General features: G+C 42.1%; 1 protein-coding gene and 1 pseudogene across 1 annotated transcript in view; both read right to left on the bottom strand.

Annotated features, from left to right (window-relative positions):
- Positions 1-20,108, bottom strand: part of ST3GAL4 (ST3 beta-galactoside alpha-2,3-sialyltransferase 4) — a 1,054,305-nt gene that overhangs the window by 726,591 nt on the left and 307,606 nt on the right. The window lies entirely within an intron of this gene.
- LOC146399914 (protein PIP-1-like) lies at positions 10,730-12,730 on the bottom strand (annotated as a pseudogene).

Here is a 20,108-nt window from a genome sequence, read left to right as displayed (position 1 = left end):
CACTCAGTGGATTAAGTATCTGGCATTGCTGTGAGCTATGGTGTAGGTCACAGACATGGCTAGGGTCCTGCATTGCTATGGCTGTGGCATAGGCAACAGCTGCAGCTCCAATTCAACCCCTAGCCTGGGAACTTCCATAAGCCGCAAGTGCGGCCCTAAAAAGACCAAAAAAAAAAAAAAAAAAAAAGAGTAATCCAAGTTGAAAAGGAAGAAATAAAATTATCACTGTTTGCAAATGACAGGATACTATACATAGAAAATCCTAGATTCCACCAGAGAACTACTAGAGCTCATCAATGAAGTAGGTAAATTTGAAGGATACAAAATTACTATACAGAAATATGTTGCATTTCCATACACTAACAATGAATTATCAGAGAAAATAGGGAAATAATCCCATTTATCATCACATTAAAAAGAATAAAATACCTAGAAGTAAACCTACCAAAAGAAGTAAAAGACTTGTACTCAGAAAACTATAAGACATGGATGAAAGAATTTGAATACAACACAAACAGATGGGGAAAAAGGTACCATGTTCTTGGATTGAAAGAATTAATATTGTTAAAATGAGCACATTGCCCAAGGCAATCTATAGATTCAAAGCAATCTCTATCAAAATCCCAAAGGCTGCTGTGAGCTGTGGTGTAGGTCACAGACCCAGCTTGGATCCTACATTGCCATGGCTATGGCATAGGCCAGTGGCTGTAGCTCTGATTCGACCCCCAGCCTGGGAACTTCCATATGCTGCAGATGTGGCCCTAAAAAGCCAAAAAAAAAAAAAAAAGTGCTTAGCTTTAGAACACATGTTCCTTCCCAACTATAATAGAAAAAATAAAAATCATTATTAAAAAATCCCAGTGACTGGAGTTCCCATCATGACGCAGTGGTTACCGAATCTGACTAGAAACCATGAGGTTGCAAGTTCGATCCCTGGCCTTGCTCAGTGGGTTAAGGATCCAGTGTTGCTGTGAGCTGTGGTGTAGGTCACAGACGTGGCTTGGATCCTGCTTTGCTGTGGCTCTGGCGTAGGCTGGAGGCTACAGCTCCGATTCGACCCCTAGCCTGGGAGCCTCCATATGCTGTGGGTGTGGCCCTAAAAGGACAAAAAGATGGGGGGGGGGGAAGGTAAGAGTTCCTAGGTGGCTCAGTGGGTTATAAGGATCTGGAGTTGTCACTGCTCTGGCTCAGATTGCTGTTGTGGCTCAGGTTCAAGCCCTGGCCTAGGAACTTCCACATGCCATGCATACAGCTAAAAAAATACAAAAAAATAAAATAATAAAACATAATCCACAAGGACCTACTGTTTAGCATAGGAATTCTACTCAACATCCTGTAATAACCTGTATGAGAAAAGAATCTACAAAAGAAAGGGTATATGTATACATATAACTATTTACTGTACCCCAACACAAAATGTATAACAAGTATACTCTGATATAAAATTAAAATTAAGTTAAATTGAAAAAAAAATAATAAAAATGCTTGTCAATGGAGGCATTCCCTTCATGACTCAGCGGTTAACGAAGCTGACTAGGATCCACGAGAATGCAGATTCCATCCCTGGCCTTGCTCAGTGGATTAAAGATCTGCCATTGCCATGAGCTGTGGTGTAGTTCGCACATGTGGGTCCTATCCCATGTTGCTGGGGCTATGACTGGCAGCTGCAGGTCCAATTGGACCCCTAGCCTGGGAACTTCCACAGGTATGGCCCTAAAAGCAAAAAAATAAAAATTTAAAAAAATTTAAAAATGCTTGTCAATGGAGAAGGCAATGACTTAAATCTTCCTAAAAACCTTACCCTTGTTTACTGTGCTTTTTCCTGGTAGCTTTTGTGTAACTAATTTACTTTGCTGTTCACCTGAAACTAATACAACTTTCTAAGTCAACTATACTCCAATAATATTTATTTATAAAAGCAAACAAAACACATAGCTACAGATTTTCATTTGGGGAAAATCATTTTGACTTTTTCTTTACAGGCCTCTCTATATGCTCCCTTTTGTATGAAGGTAAAAAAACCATAGTAAATAACCAAAAATAGATTATTTTCAAAAAGCTTCACTGTTTAGATCTTCACATTATTCGAGAAATGTTCCATACTCAATGAAGTTTACTACTCCCTTGAAGGGCACATGCTGAGGGACTATCCTATAAGGGATTATCCTATAAGGAATTATTTAGGCATTTTATTAAAGAGATCTATTTTTAAACAAAGTACTCCCCAAAAATCTATTCTTAACTAAATTGTGCTCTCTTGAAAATACTATTAAACTTAATCACTACTAAAATAACTAAAGTGGTGACTTGAGCCACTTTGGGGAGTTACTCAGTTTTCCTATGTATCTCTCATGTATACAGGAGATATGCCTGTTATAAAACTTCTGTTTGTTTTTTCTGCTGTTAATTTGTCTTTTATTATAGGAGGGTCCTAGCCAAGAACCTAAAAGGTAAAAGGAAAACTATCCCCCCCCCAATAGGAGAATAAACTTTGAGAGGAACCTCTTCTGTTGTGCAGGAATGCAGGGAAGTGTAAAGGCTGAGTGGGGAGTGTAAACACAAAGAAATACCCTCTAGGAGTTCCCACTGTGGCACAACTGTATTGGTGGGGTCCCTGGAGCACTGGGAAGCAAGTTCAATACTTGGCCCAGTACAGTGGGTTAAGGATCCAGCATTGCCACAGTACTTTAATTTTTACTTATTTTCAGGTAAGCTATGATAAATTAAAGATGTATACCATAAGCTCAAGAACAACCACTAAAAATATACCAGAAAAGAGGCATTAACTAATAAGCTAATAATAGAAATAAAATCATATAAAAAATATGCAATCCAGGAGTTCCTGGCAGAAAGGAATCTGACTAGAAACAATGAGGTTGCGGGTTCGATCCCTGACCTCACTCAGTGGGTTGAGGATCTGATGTTGCCATGAGCTGTGGTGTAGGTCACAGACGTGGCTGGGATCTGGTGTTGCTATGGCCTAGGGTGGCAGCTGTAGCTCCCATTCGACTCCTAGCCTGGGGACTTCCACATATCGCAGGTGCGGCTCTAAAAAAAAAAATACACAATCCAAAATAAGGTCCAGAAATGTCTATATTCTTCTATGGGAAAAGAGCAAATAACCAACAAGATAACAAATTTCAATCCAATAATATTAATAATTGCATTAAATATAACACACTTCAATTAAAAGCAGAGATTTTCAAATTACATTAAAAACCAGGACTAAATATATGCTATGCTCAAAAAACACACAAAGACATAGATATGTTAGAAGTGAAAAGATGGGAGAAGATATATGCAATCATTAGTGAAGGAGTGGCTATATCATCAGATAAAGTAGATTTATAATGAATATTAGCATGGACAAACAGGTTAATTGATCAAAAGTTCAACCCACCGACAAGACTTGAAAATCCTAGGAGTTCCTGTTGTGGCTGATCAGGTTATGAACCCGACTAGTATCCATAAGGATGCAAGTTTCTCTTGCATTGCTGTGAGCTGTGGTGTAGGTCACAGATGCGGCTTGGATCTGGTGTTGCTGTGGCCGTGGTATAGGCCAGCAGCTGTAGCTCCAATTGGACCCCTAGCCTGGAAACCTCCATATGCTACAGGTGCTGCCCTAAAAAGCAAAAAAATAAAATAAAAATAAAATCCTGAATGTTCCCTGCACTGACAACAGAACTTCAAAGTATACAAAGCAAAACTCAATATAATTGAAAGGAAAAATAGATGCATTGTAATAGTTACAGTTTTGGGTTTTCTTTTTTGTCTTTTTAGGGCTGAACCCACAACATATGGAGGTTCCCAGGCTAGGGGTTGAATTGGAGCTGTATCTGCCAGCCAACACCACAGCAATGCCAGATTCCAGCCACATCTGTGACCTGCACCAAAACTCACGGCAACACAGGATCCTTAACCCACTGAGTGAGGCCAGGGATTGAACCCACATCCTCATGGATACTAGTCAGATTTGTTTCTGCTGAGCCAAGACAGAAACTCCCCATAATAGTTTCTGAAACTCATTCCTCAGCAATTGATAAGAACAAGTTTATACAAAATCACTACATGTAATATCTGAATATACAATTTAAAAATTAGCCCTGACATTTGTAGAATATGCAACATCAGTAGAATAAAATTGCTTTCATGTGCACATATAATGCTCTCAAATATAGACCATACTCAGGGCCAAAAAAAATTGCAACAAATTTTAAATCATACAAAGTATGTTTCTTGGCTATAATAAAATTAATATAGTAGTAAGGATAACTGAAAAATGTTCAAATTTTGGAAATTAAAAAAGTTCTAACTGAAAGAAGGAACCCAAAGGTAAAAAATAGAAAATATTGGGAGTTCCCATCATGGGGCAGTGGAAACGAATCCGATTAGGAACCATGAGGCTGCAGGTTTGATCCCTGGTCTTGCTCAGTGGGTTAAGAATCTGACATTTCCGTGAGCTGTGGTGTAGGTCGCAGATGAAGCTCAGGTCCCAAGTTGCTGTGGCAGTGGTGTAGGCTGGCCACTGTAGCTCTGATTTGACCCCTAGTCTGGGAACCTCCATATGCTGCAGGTGCAGCCCTAAAAATAAAAAAATAAAATAAAAATAAAAGAACCAAAGAAAAGAAAATATTTTGAATATCCAAGCTGATCAAATTCCCTGGCATTGGCTCTAAGGTGGACAGGACCTGGAAAAACTTGACCTAGGACCCAGACATGATCCAGGGACCTGGGGTGTAGCCCAGGTGAGCAGTGGTGACCATTGATGGCACTTACTCAAGCAGTGCCCCCAAAGCAGCCCAGATTTCTGATAGCAGTGCAGCTGCCAAACTCCTGTGGCCACCTTACTATGCACCCCAGCCCAAGCCAAGTAAACCCTTCTGATACACTCACTCCATACCATAGGCAACGCTAGATCTGAGGCTGTTACAACCAGAAGACAACTCTGGGCTACATCTGAGTAGAGCTGCAGATGCCTGCACAGGCAGAGCACTGTGTCTCTGAAAGCACACCAAGTGCCACTTGGTTGAGCACTGTCCTCCTTTGGGGCAAAGTTCCCAGTGTGAGGAGAAAAAAAAACATACTCTTAGAGGGAACAGAACCAGCTCAAGCTCAACTCTCAGGGCTTCTGCTCCAACAGCTTGGGAGCAGACTCCACCCCTGACAGGATGTGCTGGCCATTGAGTAGAGAGGAAATCCTGCCTCACATCCAATGCAGGCTCTTCCATCTCCAGCCATACTCCCTACTAGGTGTTAGTTGCCTGCACGCCCTGAGGAAAGATATGACTGATATCCACATCCTCCAGCCCTCCCACCAAAGGCATTGGGCATATGCAGTCTACACAGGGATACTCTCATGTAAAAACACTCCTTTAAGACCACAATTAGGTAACTGTTTCACCTACATTCATAGAGACAGAGAAAATTAAGCAAAATGAAAATATAGAAGAACTACACTCAGTTGAAAGAGTGAAAGAAATATCCTGAAACAATTTGTTAAACTAAAACAATTTACCAGATAAAGAATACAAAACATTGCTAATAAAAATACAGTCAGACAGTGAAAGAGAAACATTATATAATATCACTTATATCTGAAACCTAAGACAAAGGATACAATTGAACTTATTTGCAGAACAAAAACAGACTCACAGACTGAAAACAAACTTATAGTTACCAAAAGGGACAAGTTGAGAGGAGGGATGGACTGGAGGTTTGAGATTGGCATATGCACACTGTGCTATGTAGAACAACTGGCCTGCAGGGACCTGCTGTATAGCACAGGGAACTCTACCCAATATTCTATGATGGTCTATGTGGGAAAAAATAAAAAAAGAATGAATGTGTGTACATGCATAAATGAATCACTTTGTTGTACAGTGGAAATTATCACAACATTGTAAATCGACTATAATAAAACTTAAAAGACTAAAAATGCTCACTGAATTCGGAAAGAGAATTAATTTAAACACAGATTATTTTAACAAAGAACTAGACAATTTTTTTTTTTTTGTCTTTTTGCCATTTCTTGGGCCGCTCCTGAGGCATATGGAGGTTCCCAGGCTAGTGGTCGAATCAGAGCTGTAGCCGCCAGCCTATGCCACAGCCACAGCAACTCGGGATCCGAGCCATATCTGCAACCTACACCACAGCTCACAGCAACGCCGGATCGTTAACCCACTGAGCAAGGCCAGGGATGAAACCCGCAACCTCATGGTTCCTAGTTGGATTCGTTAACCGCTGCTCCACGATGGGATTCCAGAACTAGATAATATCTAAAAGACCCAGTCACTTGGAGAACAGACTTGGGGTTGGCAAAGGGGAGGGAGAGGGAGTGGAATGGACAGGAAATCTGAGGTTAATAGATGCAAACTATTGCATTTGGAGTGGATAAGCAATGAGATCCTGCTGTATAGCACAGGGAACTATATCTAGTCACTTGTGATGGAATGTAATGGAGTATAATGTAAGAAAAAGAATGTGTGTGTATGAGTGTGTGACTGGGTCACTTTGCTGTATAGCAGAAAATTGGAGGGGAGTTCCCATTGTGGCGCAGTGGTTAACGAATCCGACTAGGAACCATGAGGTTGCGGGTTCGGTCCCTGCCCTTGCTCAGTGGGTTAAGGATCCGGCGTTGCCTTGCCGTGAGCTGTGGTGTAGGTTGCAGACGCGGCTCGGTTCCCGCGTTGCTGTGGCTCTGGTGTAGGCCAGTGGCTACAGCTCTGATTAGACCCCTAGCCTGGGAACCTCCCTATGCCGCGGGAGTGACCCTAGAAAAGACAGAAAGACCAAAAAAAAAGAAAAAAAGAAAGAAAGAAAGAAAGAAAAGAAAAGAAAATTGGAGAACACTGTAAACCAATTAGAATGGAAAAAATAAAAATAATTTTTAAAAGACCCAATCAAAAATAGATAATTCAATATCTGAGATTAAAAAAAAAAGCACCCAAAAAGCAATGAATGGCAGACTCAATCACACAGAAGAAGAATGCATAAGTGATCTGGAAGATAGAATAATGGAAATTAATCAGAACATCAGACAGGAGGACAAATTAAAAAAAAAAAACTCAATATGAAATCTATTGTATAATATTAAAAGTGCCAACATTTGCATCACAAGAGTTCCACAAGGAGAAAAGGGAAAGAAGGGTATTAAAAATGATTTGAGGAGTTCCCGTCATGGCGCAGTGGTTAACGAATCTGACTAGGAACCATGAGGTTGAGGGTTCGGTCCTGCCCTTGCTCAGTGGGTTAACGATCCGGCGTTGCTGTGAGCTGTGGTGTAGGTTGCAGACGCGGCTCGGGTCCCGCATTGCTGTGGCTCTGGCGTAGACCGGTGGCTACAGCTCCGATTCAACCTCCATATGCCGCAGGAGCGGCCCAAGAAATAGCAAAAAAGACAAAAAAAAAAATGATTTGAGAAATTATGGCTGAAAAATTTCCAAACTTAAAAATAGAAACAGATATCTAGGTACAGGAAGGTTCCCACACAAGATGAACCCAAACAGACCCACACCAAGACATATCATAATTAAAATGGCAAAGTTAAAGAGAGAATTCCAAAGGCAGCAAGAGAAAAAAAGTCATATACAAGGGAATCCCCATAGGCTATCAGCTGATTTCTCTTTAGAAGACTTCATAAGCCAAATTTCTGGAAAAGAAAAACATATAAACTAGGAAACTCCGTCCAGCAAGATTATCAGCTAGAAGAAAAGGAGAGAGAAATAACTTCCCAGACAAGCAAAAACTAAATCCGGCAATACTAACCTACCTTAAAAGAAATGTGGAAAGGTTTTCTCTAAATGGAAGCGAGGAGTCCCATCGTGGCGCAGCAGAAACAAATCCGACTAGGAACCATGAGGTTTCGGGTTTGATCCCTGGCCTTGCTCAGCGGATTAAGGATCCAGTGTTGCCATGAGCTGTGTTGTAGGTCTCAGACACGGCTCAGATCTGGTGCGGCTGTGGCTGTGGCGTAGGCTGGCAGCTGTAGCTGATTCAACCCCTAGCCTAGAAACCTCCATATGCTGTGGGTGAGGCCCTAAAAAGACTAAATAAATAAACAAATAAATGGAAAAGAAATAAGACTCTATAGGAAAGAGAAAATCCCAATAGGAAAAGCAAGTATATAATAAGAATTGATGATCACTTAAATTAGCAAGCATGTAGATTAAAAGACAAAAAAGCCTTTATCAACTATAATAAAAAATTTTTAAAAGCCAATAAAGAAGTCGTTCCTGACATTAGAAAAAAACTTTAACCACAATAAACAATAAATTGATAAGCATGAAGACATAAAATATGACAAAATGGGGGAGGAAAGGGGAGTAACAATGTAGATCTTTTACAATATGAACTTAAATGACTATCAATTTAGAGCCAAGTAGGTATAATTATGGGTCAACACATAAACCCCGTGGTAATTACAAATCAAAAACCTAGAAAGAGGAGTTCCCACCGTGCTGCAATGGGTTAAGAATCCAATTGCAGTGGCTTGAGTTACTGTGGAGGCGCAGGTTCAATCCCCGGCCCAGTACAGTGGGTTAAATGATCCAGTGTTGCTTCACCTGTGGCATAGGTCACAGCTGTGGCTCAGATTCAGTCCCTGGCCTGGAAACCTCTATATGCCATGGGTATGGCCATTAAAAAAAAAAAAACAAAACCTACAAAGATACACAAAAACCAAAAAAAGGAACCCAAACAAACTCTAAAGAAAATCATTAAACCACAATGGGAAAAACAAAAAGAAGAAATGAACAGAGAAGAACTGGAAAATAAGTAGTGAAATCACAATAGGTACATAACTATTCAAAAATTACTTTAGGGAATTCCTGTTATGGCTCAGCAGAAGCGAATCTGACTAGCATCCATGAGTACGCAGGTTCAATCCCAGGCCTCTCTCAATAGATTAAGGATCCAGCATTGACCTGAGCTGTAGTGTAGGTCGCAGACACGTCTTGGATCCTGCCATTGCTGTGGCTGTGGCTGGCAGCTGTAGCTCCAATTCAACCCCTAGCCTGGGAACTTCCATATGCCACAGGTGCAGCCCTAAAAAACCAAAAAAAAAAAAAAAAAAAAAAAAATTGCATATATATATATATATATAAACATTTTTTAAAATTTTTAAATTTAAAAATTTTTTAAAATCATTAAGCTGATTTGAAATTTTTTATGGGAATGCAAAGAATCTAATAAATAAGTATTGAAAATAATTTTTGAATAACTAAGTTTAAGACACTCCCTAATATCAAGATTTACTATAAATCTACCACAATCAAGGCAACCTGGTATTGGCCTAAGGATAATCAGGTGAATGGAAAAGAAGGGCAAGTCCTGAAATTGACCTACACCAACATGGTCAATTGATCTTAGATGTACCAAGGTAACTCAAAGAAAAAAGATATTTATTATAGATTATGCATCCTACAACACTTCAATTAAAATAGTTTTGTATAGGATAAAGGAGTGTCTTTTCAACATATGGTGCCTCAACAATTGGATATTCATATGCAAAAAAACCCATAGGGAGCTCCTGTCATAGCTCAGTGGTTAACGAATCTGACTAGGAACCATGAGGTTGCGGGTTCGATCCCTGGCCTTGCTGTGGGTTAAGGATCCTGTGTTGCCACGCGTTGTGGTGTAGGTTGCAGACATGGCTCGGATCCCCAGTTGCTGTGGCTCTGGTGTAGGCCGGCAGCTACAGCTTTGATTCGACCCCTAGCCTGGGAACCTCCATATGCCGTGGCAGTGGCCCAACAAATGGCAAAAAGACAAAAAAAACCCAAAAAACAAAAAAACATAGAACCATGCATAATTGACCACATATGAGGGAATTGCACATCTAAAATGCATGAACTTGAGTTCCTTTTGTGGCTCAGCGGTTAGCAAACCCAACTAGCACCCATGAGGACATGGGTTCGATCTCTGGCCTCACTCAGTGGGTTAAGGATCCAGCATTGCCGTGAGCTGTGGTGCAGGCCGCAGACGAGGCTCAGACCTGATGTTGCTGTGGCTGTGGCGTAGGCTGGTGGCTACAGTTCTGATTAGACCCCTAGTCTGGGATCCTCCATATGTCATGAGAGCAGCCCTAAAAAAACAAAAAAAATAATAATAAAATGCATGAACTTACTGTATGTCAATGACAATCTGATTTTTAAGAAATTGAAAATAATCTAACTATACAGAAATGTGTTAAATAAATGTTGTAGGTCATACCATGAATATGCAACCAATTAAAGATGGTAACATAGAAGTATAATTGGAAAGATGTGCATGATATGTTACATAAAAAGTGGCTATGATTTTTAATATATGTAAATATTTATACATATTTGTATCTAAATATACACAGACACGTATATCATGACCTACTTCTGCTTTTAAAAGCCTAGAAAGATATACCTGAATGATAGGATGGGAAAGGAATGATGTCTACTTTTTCCAGTATTTTATACTTTTTCTAAATTAAATGTCTTTTACTCATGTAATTAATACATAAAAAGAAAAACTCCAAAAATTAACCTACAACAATATGGGATTATTTATTAGGAAAAAACCTAAACGGTGCAAGGGGGAAAGACTGAGGAAGAAGGTGTGCGTGTATATGTGTGACGTGGGGGTGATGGTGAAGGAGTCCCTTCCAGCCCCACATTTTATGAATAAGATGGAGACAAGACACTGCAGCTGTTGTGACTCTGGTCAGCCCGGCAGAAAAGGAACCACTAAATTGAAGACATATGGAGGGCAAAAATCAGGCCTGCCTTATTCACTGTTATTAGCACCTACTTACAGAGCTTGGCAATCAGAAAATATTTGAAGAAAGGAAGGGAGGGAGGAAGGAGAGAGACACAAGGGGGAGCTTACCCTGTCAGCCAGTGATGGAGGGAGGGATAAAGGGAAGGAGATGAGAATCTTAAAAAAGAGAGCTCACTAAGGGTGGTGGGATGGAGAAAGCTTCTACCTGGTGGGTTAAGATGTTGAAATGTCAACACCTGTAGCTGAGTAGGGGTAGGTTTCAGGACTTTGGAAATATGGCCCAGTCTCTTGAGGCTACACGTGTCTAGGAAAGGGGTGCAAACAATTGAACAGGGGGAGGAAAGCCCAAGTCTCTAAAAGCTATTACAGAAAGATAAGTCACTGCAGCACATGAAATCCATTCAAGTATTTTGTTTGAAGAAAGACATGGAGATACACAGGTCCTCACAGCCCTGGTTTCCATACAGGAGCCTGTCACCTAGAGAGGAAAAAAATAAGAAAAGAGGATCTCTGGTTGGTAGCCTCCAGATTCAAGTGTTTGCCCATAAGAGGTAAACAACAAACATCTGTTGAAAGAATGAGTAATTCAGTGAATGAGGAGAAAGAGCACAGGGTCCTAAGAAGTTGGGCTGGCAGTAAGAAAGGGTGTCAGGCACGCTGCAATGACAGGTAGGCCCCCACTGGGCCATCCTCCCCCAACCCCTCATCCAAGGCCCCCCATTCCCCAAAGTGCTATCACACCCCAGCTCCAGGGGAATCTTTATGGTCTAATTCCTGTCATCCCTGAGGACATATGGAGCCTACCCAAGAATACAGGGACCCCTCAACAGAAAACCCCTTTTTTTCTCCTGATGAGTCTAATGGTCAAGGGTCAGGGGTACTCCAGCACCAGATCCAGGGAACTCTTTCCTAACTTTTTAAGGGAAAACAAACAAACCCTCCCAACACTCTCTTCTTTTGCCCCCAGGGCTCCTGAGAGAGCCATTTCCCTTAAAATCAGACAAAAGTTACCTAGGGGATTTCTTGGGCCCCACCTACCTTCGTAGACATTCTCCAGAAAGCACTGCTGGCTGCCTTGAGTCTGACAGAAGCTTTCCCCACTCTCACAAACCCCCCTGGCATTGACTCATTTACAGTGGAAACATTCCAGAGCTGAAAAGTCAAACCAGCATAAATAAGGCTCTTCTGGTCAGGCAAGGAAGCACACCTCTGACCAGGTGCGCCTGGACACTGACTGGTTCCCACCACCTGATGAATGTGGTGAAAGCAGGTGATTTCTCAGACTTTAACTTATACCGGGGAGGAAACAAACCCTGGACAATGACTGGTTCCCACTGCCAGATAAATGCAGTGATTTCTCGGTGCTTGGCCTTTACCTGGGAGGAGGCATGTGAGCCTCTGGGTGCAGGGTTAGTGCCCAGGTACAGGCGGGATCTCCCTCCATTCCCAGGATGGGCCGTGCAGCTGGAGGAATGTCAAGTCCTTTACTGCAGCCCCTGCCTGACCCCCACTTGTAGGGGTCGTGAACAGCCCACACGCACCACCTGAAAAGAACTTTTTTACTTTCTTTCAATTCAAATTTAGGGCTCTCAGCAAGAAAGCTTGAGGAATTGGGGGAGTATCAGGGATGAGAACAGAGGTAGGAGGGAGGGAAAGGCTGAAGTAAAATGGAGAAGGGAGGAGGAAGAAGAAAGGGTAGATGAGCAGAGGGGGGCCCACAGCAGAAGAGGCAAAGGAGAGAGCGGTGGAGGACAGAAAGAGGCAGGGATTAGGTTGGGTTCACCCCCAAGCCTGTGGTTAGGTTTTTTCGCCTTGCCTCTCGATTGCCCATGCCCATCAATCCACAGCCCAGCGTGGGTGGGCTCACCTAGACCCAGTCCCCATGATCCTGCCAGATGCCCGGCAGGGGCTCACCTTGCAGGAAGCCCAAGAGCATGGAGAGGCCCGGCAGCATCAGGAGGAGGCGCATCCTCATCTCTCGCCCAAGATCAGGAAGTAGCAGAAGGCAGGACAGAGCAGTCAGGCCCGGCGCCTGAGAATCCAGCTTTATAACCCCAGCTGGGAGCGGCAGCCAATGAGAGCGGAGGTGAAAGGCTGAGATTCCCCAGGATGCAGAGGGAACAGAGTGCCTGATGGGAGCCCTGCCTTCCTTCCTCTCAGGCTCTGCCCCGCTCCACTGGCCCTGCCAAGGGAGTCACATTGTCTCATGGCCTCTTTTGTTCTCATTTTTACTAGCTTTTAAATGAGCGAATCACATCTGCCTTACTCAGGCAAAGGCTTTGTTAAGATTAAGGTGAACTGATTAGCCTAGAGGGTTGGGGCACACGTCGAACCTTCCATGCTTAAGGGGTCTGTTTCCCTTTATGTAGTGTGATTCCAGATGCTAAAATCTCTTGATTCAGAGAAATGGATACATGCCAACACTGTTGTGCAGCGAAGTACTAAATCCAAAACAGCAGGCAGGCTGCATTCAGGACTAGATGTTCTTGTTCATATGCTTGACGAATACAATTTAAAAACGCTTGTCTCTCTCTAAGTTCCCACTGTGGTTCAGTGGGTTAAGAGCCCCAGGCAGTCTCTGTGAAGACGTGGGTTCCATCCCTGGCCCATCTCAGTGAGTTAAGGATACTGTGTTGCTGAAAGCTGTGGAATGGGCCTCAGCTGCAGCTTGGATTTTACACCTAGCCTGGGAACATCCATGTGCTGCAGAGGCAGATGTGAAAAGAAAAAGGAAAGAAAAGAAAATACTTACCTAGAGGAAAAAGTTTTGTAGCTTTGGCTTCGAGTTGCCTTGCAGGCCTAGGTTCATACCTAAACCTGGGTTTACCCTTACCCAAACATCAGACTTCAAGAATGAACGCCCCTAAGAATCTGAACAATATTATTACATTTGATTCTCACACAATGGGCTATATGATAGTTATTAATATCTCCATGTTATTGATGAGAAAACAAAGTAAGCAGTCCCAGGTGACAAAGAGGATGACTGGCATATTCAAACCCAGATCTGCAGTCTCCCATTGACCCTGTGACTCTGTCAGGGAAACCCAAGTTTTCTTGGTCCAAAGAGCCTCCAAATTTATGCCTTTGGACAGGATTCCTGCTGTCAGAGATGGCACCTCTAGACACTGAAGTTCCCTAGCACCAGCTCCACATCATGAACAAGAATGATGTGTTTCATCAGAAATAATTTTCTAGAATATTATAGAATAAGGCTTTTACTAAATAGTTCTTCTGGGACTCCCAGTTAGCCTTGATCCTAGAATGCTCTGGGTCTCTAAGAGGAGAGGGCTGGGCCCTGTTGCTTCGCCTAGCCCTGGGGGATTCTCTTCTCTCCTCCACTTCCTGAAGCTTCTCCTGATCCTCTTTCCAAAAGGCCCAGGTGTCCAAGCTCCCCAGGCCAGGGGCCACCATGGCTTGTGTTCACAGTGCTCCCTGCATTGAAGACAGAGAAGACCCATTTTAGCCTGAAAGGTCCTGAAGGATTCAACAATGTGAGCTGTGTGTGAGTTAAGGCTCGGGGCAAATAATGTCCAACTCTTAGGGTGGGAGAACATGTCATTTAATAAATATATGAATTAAAAGAAAGTAAAGCCTGCAGTTCCCATTGTGGCTTAGCTGGTTAAGAATCCAACATAGTGTGTACGAGGATGTGGGTTTGATCCCTGACCTCATTCAGTGGGTCAAGCATCCGGCATTTTCGTGAGCTTCAGTGTAGGTGGCAGATGTGGCTTGGATCCCTGCGTTGCTATGGCTGTGGTATATTCCTGCACCTGCAGCTCAGATTCAACCCCTAGCCTGGGAATGTCCATACACTTCAGGTGCAGCCCTAAAAAGAAAAAAGGAAAAAGAAAGTAAAGCCTAACTGCTTTCTTGGTACAAATTGTACAAAGCTTGATAAAATCATCTCAGCACATGATGGTATCAGAAATCAGTCAACCCCTTTCTCAGTGGGAACAAAAGAATGTACATGTTGATCCCAGCCATTAGTGCCAATTATTATTCCTCATCTGGCTTCAGTCACAGCAGAATTCCAGGCTGTTAGGGGTTTTTTAATCTTTTATATGGCCACACCCAAAGCATATGGAATACCTAGGCCAAGGATTGAACCCAAGCCACTGTGACCTATGCTGGATCCCTTAACCCTCTGTACCAAGCTGGGATCAAACCTACGTCTCTACAGCGACCCAAACCTCTGCAGTTGGATTCTTAACCCACTGTGCCACAGCAGGAACTCCCAGGATGTTAGTTTTTAAAGCATTTGTCAGTTGTCCTATTAGATATGAGTTCCTATGCTAAAGAAATTGGGAAGGTTTCAGTGTCCTGAAGAGAAGTTGATGATCAACTTTCCCAGGTTACGAGACAACAGGCTTAGCCCAGGGGTGTGCTGGTAAGTGTTTAACAACGGCTTATGGATTGAGGAAGGATGGGGAGAGTCCCTATTGTAGCATTTGCAGACTTACGTGGTATCAGTGCCTATTTCAAGCTACCATCCTGATGTCACTGAATTAAGAGATGTGCACACCACTGTACAGTATTCTAACACAGAGATACAGTAGAACTAAATAAACTTAAAAGCACAGATGAATAGGAGTTCCCATCATGACTCAGCAGTAATGAACCCAACTAGAATCCATAAGGATTCGGGTTTGACCCCTGGCCTACCTCAGTGGGCTAGGGATCTGGTGTTGCAGTGAGCTGCAGTGTAGGTCGCAGATGAGCCTCGGACCTTGCATTGCTGTGGCATAGGCCAGCAGCTATAGCTCCGATTTGACCCCTAGCCTGGGAACTTGCAATATGCTGCACCTGCGGCCCTAAAAAAAAAAAAAGTGCAGATTGGTAGTAAAAAGTAGTAGTAAAATAATTAAGTGATAAGGTTTTGAGTATTTCTCATTTTTGTTCCTAATATAATCTGTCAGTTTATGTGTTAATTTTTTTTCTTCTTACAGCCCTACCCATGGCATATGGAAAACAAACAAAAATGCATGTGACTCACCCAGGCATACTTTAGAGGTTGGGTTCCAGACCACCATGGTAAAGCAAATATTGCAATAAAGGGAGTCACATGAATTTTTTGGTTTCCCAGTACATAAAAAAGTTATGTTTATACTATTCTGTAGTCTATTAAGCGTGCAATAGCATAATGTCTAAAAAACAATGTACATACTTTAATTAAAAATACTTTGATACAGAACACTGTAAACCAGCAATAATGGAAAAAATTTAAATTATTACAAAATAATAATAATAATAAAAATAATACTTTGATTAAAAAATGCTAGCCATCATCTGAGCCTTTGAGGAGTTGTAATCTTTTTGCAATAGTAACAAAAATCCCTGATCACAGATCACCATAACAAATAAAATAGTAATGCAAAATTTGAAATATTGTGAGAATTGCCAAAATGTGACAGAGACATGAGGTGAGCAGTTGCTGTTGGAAAAATGGCACTGCTAGATTTGCTTGATGCAGGGTTGCCACAAACCCTCCATTTGATATAAAAAAAAAAAGCAAAAGCAGTATCTAAGAAGCACAATAAAACAAGGTATGCCTGTGACAAGCTAAATGCCCCAGGACCAGATTGCTGGATTTTGGGAGTCTTCAATTAGGTAGGTGGTGATTAACATGGATTAAGACTTCCCAGGGAGTGTACAAAGAATTAAGAATCAATTCTTAGGAGTTCCCGTCGTGGTGCAGTGGTTAATGAATCTGACTAGGAACCATGAGTTTGCAGGATCGGTCCCTGGCCTTGCTCAGTGGGTTAAGGACCCGGCGTTGCTGTGAGCTGTGGTGTAGGTTGCAGACGCGGCTCCGATCCCGCGTTGCTGTGGCTCTGGCGTAGGCCGGTGGCTAAGGCTCTGATTGAACCCCTAGCCTGTGAATCTCCATATGCCGCAGGAGCGGCCCTAGAAAAGGCAAAAAGACCAAAAAAAAAAAAAAAAAAAGAATCAATTCTTAGGAATTCCCGTTGTGGCTCAGTGGGTTACGAACCCAATTAGTGTCCATGAGGATACAGGTTTGATCCTTGACCTTGCTCAGTGGGTTAAGGATCTGGGAACTTCTGTATGTTGCAAGTGCAGCCCTTAAAAGCAAAAATAAATAAATAAATAAATAAATATATAAATAAATAATTACCTCTTATCAGGAAGACATGATGGAAAACACCACGTAGACCCTCCATCCTTGCCACCCTGAATTGCATGTAAGTCCTGTGAGGTAACCTGACATTAGAATTTTGTGCAGGAGTTCCCTTCGTGGCTCACCAGTTAACAAGCCCAACTAGGATCCATGAGGATGCAGGTTCCATCCCTAGCCTAACTTGGTGGATTAAGGATCTGGCATTGCTGTGAGCTGTGTTGTAGGTCACAGACGTGACTTGGATTCTGCATTGCTGTGGCTGTGATGTAGGCTGGCAGCTGCAGCTCTGATTTGACCCTTAGTCTGGGAACCTCCATATGCTGCAGGTACAGGCCTAAAATGCCAAAAAAAAAAAAAAAAAAGAATTTTGTGGAAAAGCTGATAGTGAGAGGTTAAACCATTGAGATCTTCTCTCTTGAAAAGTGAATGTCAGACTCAAACATTGTTTATTAAGGGCCAAAAAATAGACAAAGGCACATGTTAGGAGGAGTCAGGAGTAAAGTGTAAGCCATGAATGAAGAGAAATCATGAGTAAGCAGAAGTAATAAACATTCAGAAACTGTGAATAGGAGTTCCCATCATGGTGCAGTGGAAATGAATCCCCAGTGTTCATAGCACACTATTTACAATAGTCAAGGCATGGAAGCAACCTGAATGTCCATTGACAAATGAATGGATAAAGAAGATATGGTGTATATATACAATGGAATACTACTCAACCATAAAAAAAATGAAATAATGCCATTTGCAGTAACATGAATGGACTTAGAGATTATCATATTAGTGAAGTAAGACAAAGACAAATATCATATGATATTACTTATATGTGGAATTTAAAACCTGATACAGGAGTTCCTGTCGTGGTGCAGTGGTTAACGAATCCGACTAGGAACCATGGGGTTGCGGGTTCGGTCCCTGCCCTTGCTCAGTGGGTTAACGATCCAGCTTTGCCGTGAGCTGTGGTGTAGGTTGCAGACTTGGCTCAGATCCAGCTGCTGTGGCTCTGGCGTAGGCTGGTGGCTGCAGCTCCGATTCAACCCCTAGCCTGGGAACCTCCATATGCCGTGGGAGCGGCCCAAGAAATAGCAAAAAGACAAAAAATAAATAAATAGATTTAAAAAACCTGATACAAATGAACTCATTTACAAAACAGAAACAGACCCCCAGACATAGAAAATAAACTCATGATTACCAAAGGGGAAATGGGGTTGGCAAGGAGGATAAATTAGGAGTTTGGAATTAGCAGGTACAAACTTCTGTATATAAAATAGATAAATAACAAGGTCCTACTGTATAGCACAGGGACAATATTGAGTATCTTGTAATAAACCATAATGGAAAAGAATATGAGAAAGAATATATATGTGTGTATAACTGAATCACCTTGCTATACACCAAAAATGAACACAACATTGTAAATTAACTACAGTTTTCAAAAAGTTATGAATCAGAAATAATCATAGGAGTTCCCGTCGTGGCGCAGTGGTTAACGAATCCGACTAGGAACCATGAGGTTGCGGGTTCGGTCCCTGCCCTTGCTCAGTGGGTTAAGGATCCAGTGTTGCCGTGAGCTGTGGTGTAGGTTGCAGACGCGGCTCGGATCCCGCGTTGCTGTGGCTCTGGCGTAGGCCGGTGGCTACAGCTCCGATTGGACCCCTAGCCTGGGAACCTCCATATGCCGCGGGAGCGGCCCAAGAAATAGCAACAACAACAAAAGACAAAAGACAAAAAAAAAAAAAAAGAAAAAAAAAAAAAAAAGAAATAATCATGGAAAGTTTTTTAAAAAACTGAGGAAAAATCAAATCTATATCTGAAAACTGAGGAAAAATCAAATCTATATCTGAAATAAGATCAGTCCCATGAGAAAGACATAATTTGTGTATTAAATAACTATTTTAAATAAAAATCATTGTCATTATTTTTAAAAGTTATGAATCAGTAGGATTATAAACCCTTATAAATAAACAGAAGTCACAAAATTAGAATGAAGCCAGTTTAGAATGAGAGCAACAGGAACACAGGCAGGAAGACTAGAAGAAACTAAGACCTACTAGATAGCTATTACTAGAACTGCTGTGTATCCAAAACTATTTCAGGTCACAGACTGTGTACAGGTCTCCACGAGACCCACTCTGGGTGGTATGCATTCCTACATGTATATCTATCTAATCCCCCGTCATTTGAGGTAAACTGAATGAGGCTTGGTATCTCTCCTCTATGTTCTTTTCTCTCTGTTACTCTCTCCTGGACTTAGCTTTCTCATGCTCCCTTGGGTCCCAAAGAGTGTTCTTAGCACATGAGTTTAAATGACCTCTTAGGGGTTCCCATTGTGGCTCAGCAGGTTAAGAACCCAACTAGTATCCATGAGGATGCAGGTTCAATCCCTGGCCTCTCTCAGTGGGTTCAGGATCCAGTATTGCCACAAGCTGTGACGTAGCTTGCAGATGTGGCTCAGATCCAGTGTTTCTGTGGCTGTGGTGTAGGCCTGGGAACTTCCATAGGCTGCACGTGGGGCCCTAAAAAGCAAATAATAAATAAATAAATAAATAACTTTTCAACGCAGCTCCCCATAGCTAATTGCCTCTGTCTTTCTGTGTTCCAACTGCAAATTCCTAAGAGAAGACTCCAACTCAGCTCTTCTTTTTTAACCAGGCCACAAATATTACAGAGGCTGAGTACGCTAGTTCGTTGGTTCATTTAGAAATTGGAACATTAACTCATCTAGGCAGGGACTGGAATACCTCTGGAGAGCTTAACTCCAGAACTGTTCAAGTTCCACAGTGAATTCAACATTACCACATGTTTTCTTATATGGTATGTTCGGATACTCAGAAGTTGGACTTGGAAGTGCCAGGCTACTAGATGTAGGGAGGTTTCAAAAGTAGAGCACAGTAAAAGCCAGCCTGGGTGGGGTTGGGATATAGTGCTACAAAGCCAGCCTTCAGAAGAGGGAGGAAGTGGAAAGTTCTGATAATTGCAAAGAGGGCAACTGGCAAACTTTAAACTACAGGTGGGTGGTGTCCATAGCATCGCTTCCTTTCCACTAATTTCTACTGCTCCCATCAACAAAAGTCTGACTCAACATGATCTCAAAAGTCTGAACCAACATGATCTCAGCTATTTCTCCTCACACACTTCATGTAAAGAAAAGGAACTACTAACAGCACACCTTTACCTACTCCAAAGAAGCTCAGCCACAGACCTGGAAATCCTAGTTTTG

Source organism: Sus scrofa, chromosome 9, assembly GCF_054392235.1.
Source record: "Sus scrofa isolate SSC_HxYL_T2T_F1_AM1 chromosome 9, Sscrofa_HxYL_maternal_Yorkshire_Landrace_v2.0, whole genome shotgun sequence".
NCBI lineage: Eukaryota > Metazoa > Chordata > Mammalia > Artiodactyla > Suidae > Sus > Sus scrofa.
The sequence above is the reverse complement of the archived record's forward strand: the minus strand, read 5'-3'. Positions and strand labels throughout refer to the sequence as shown.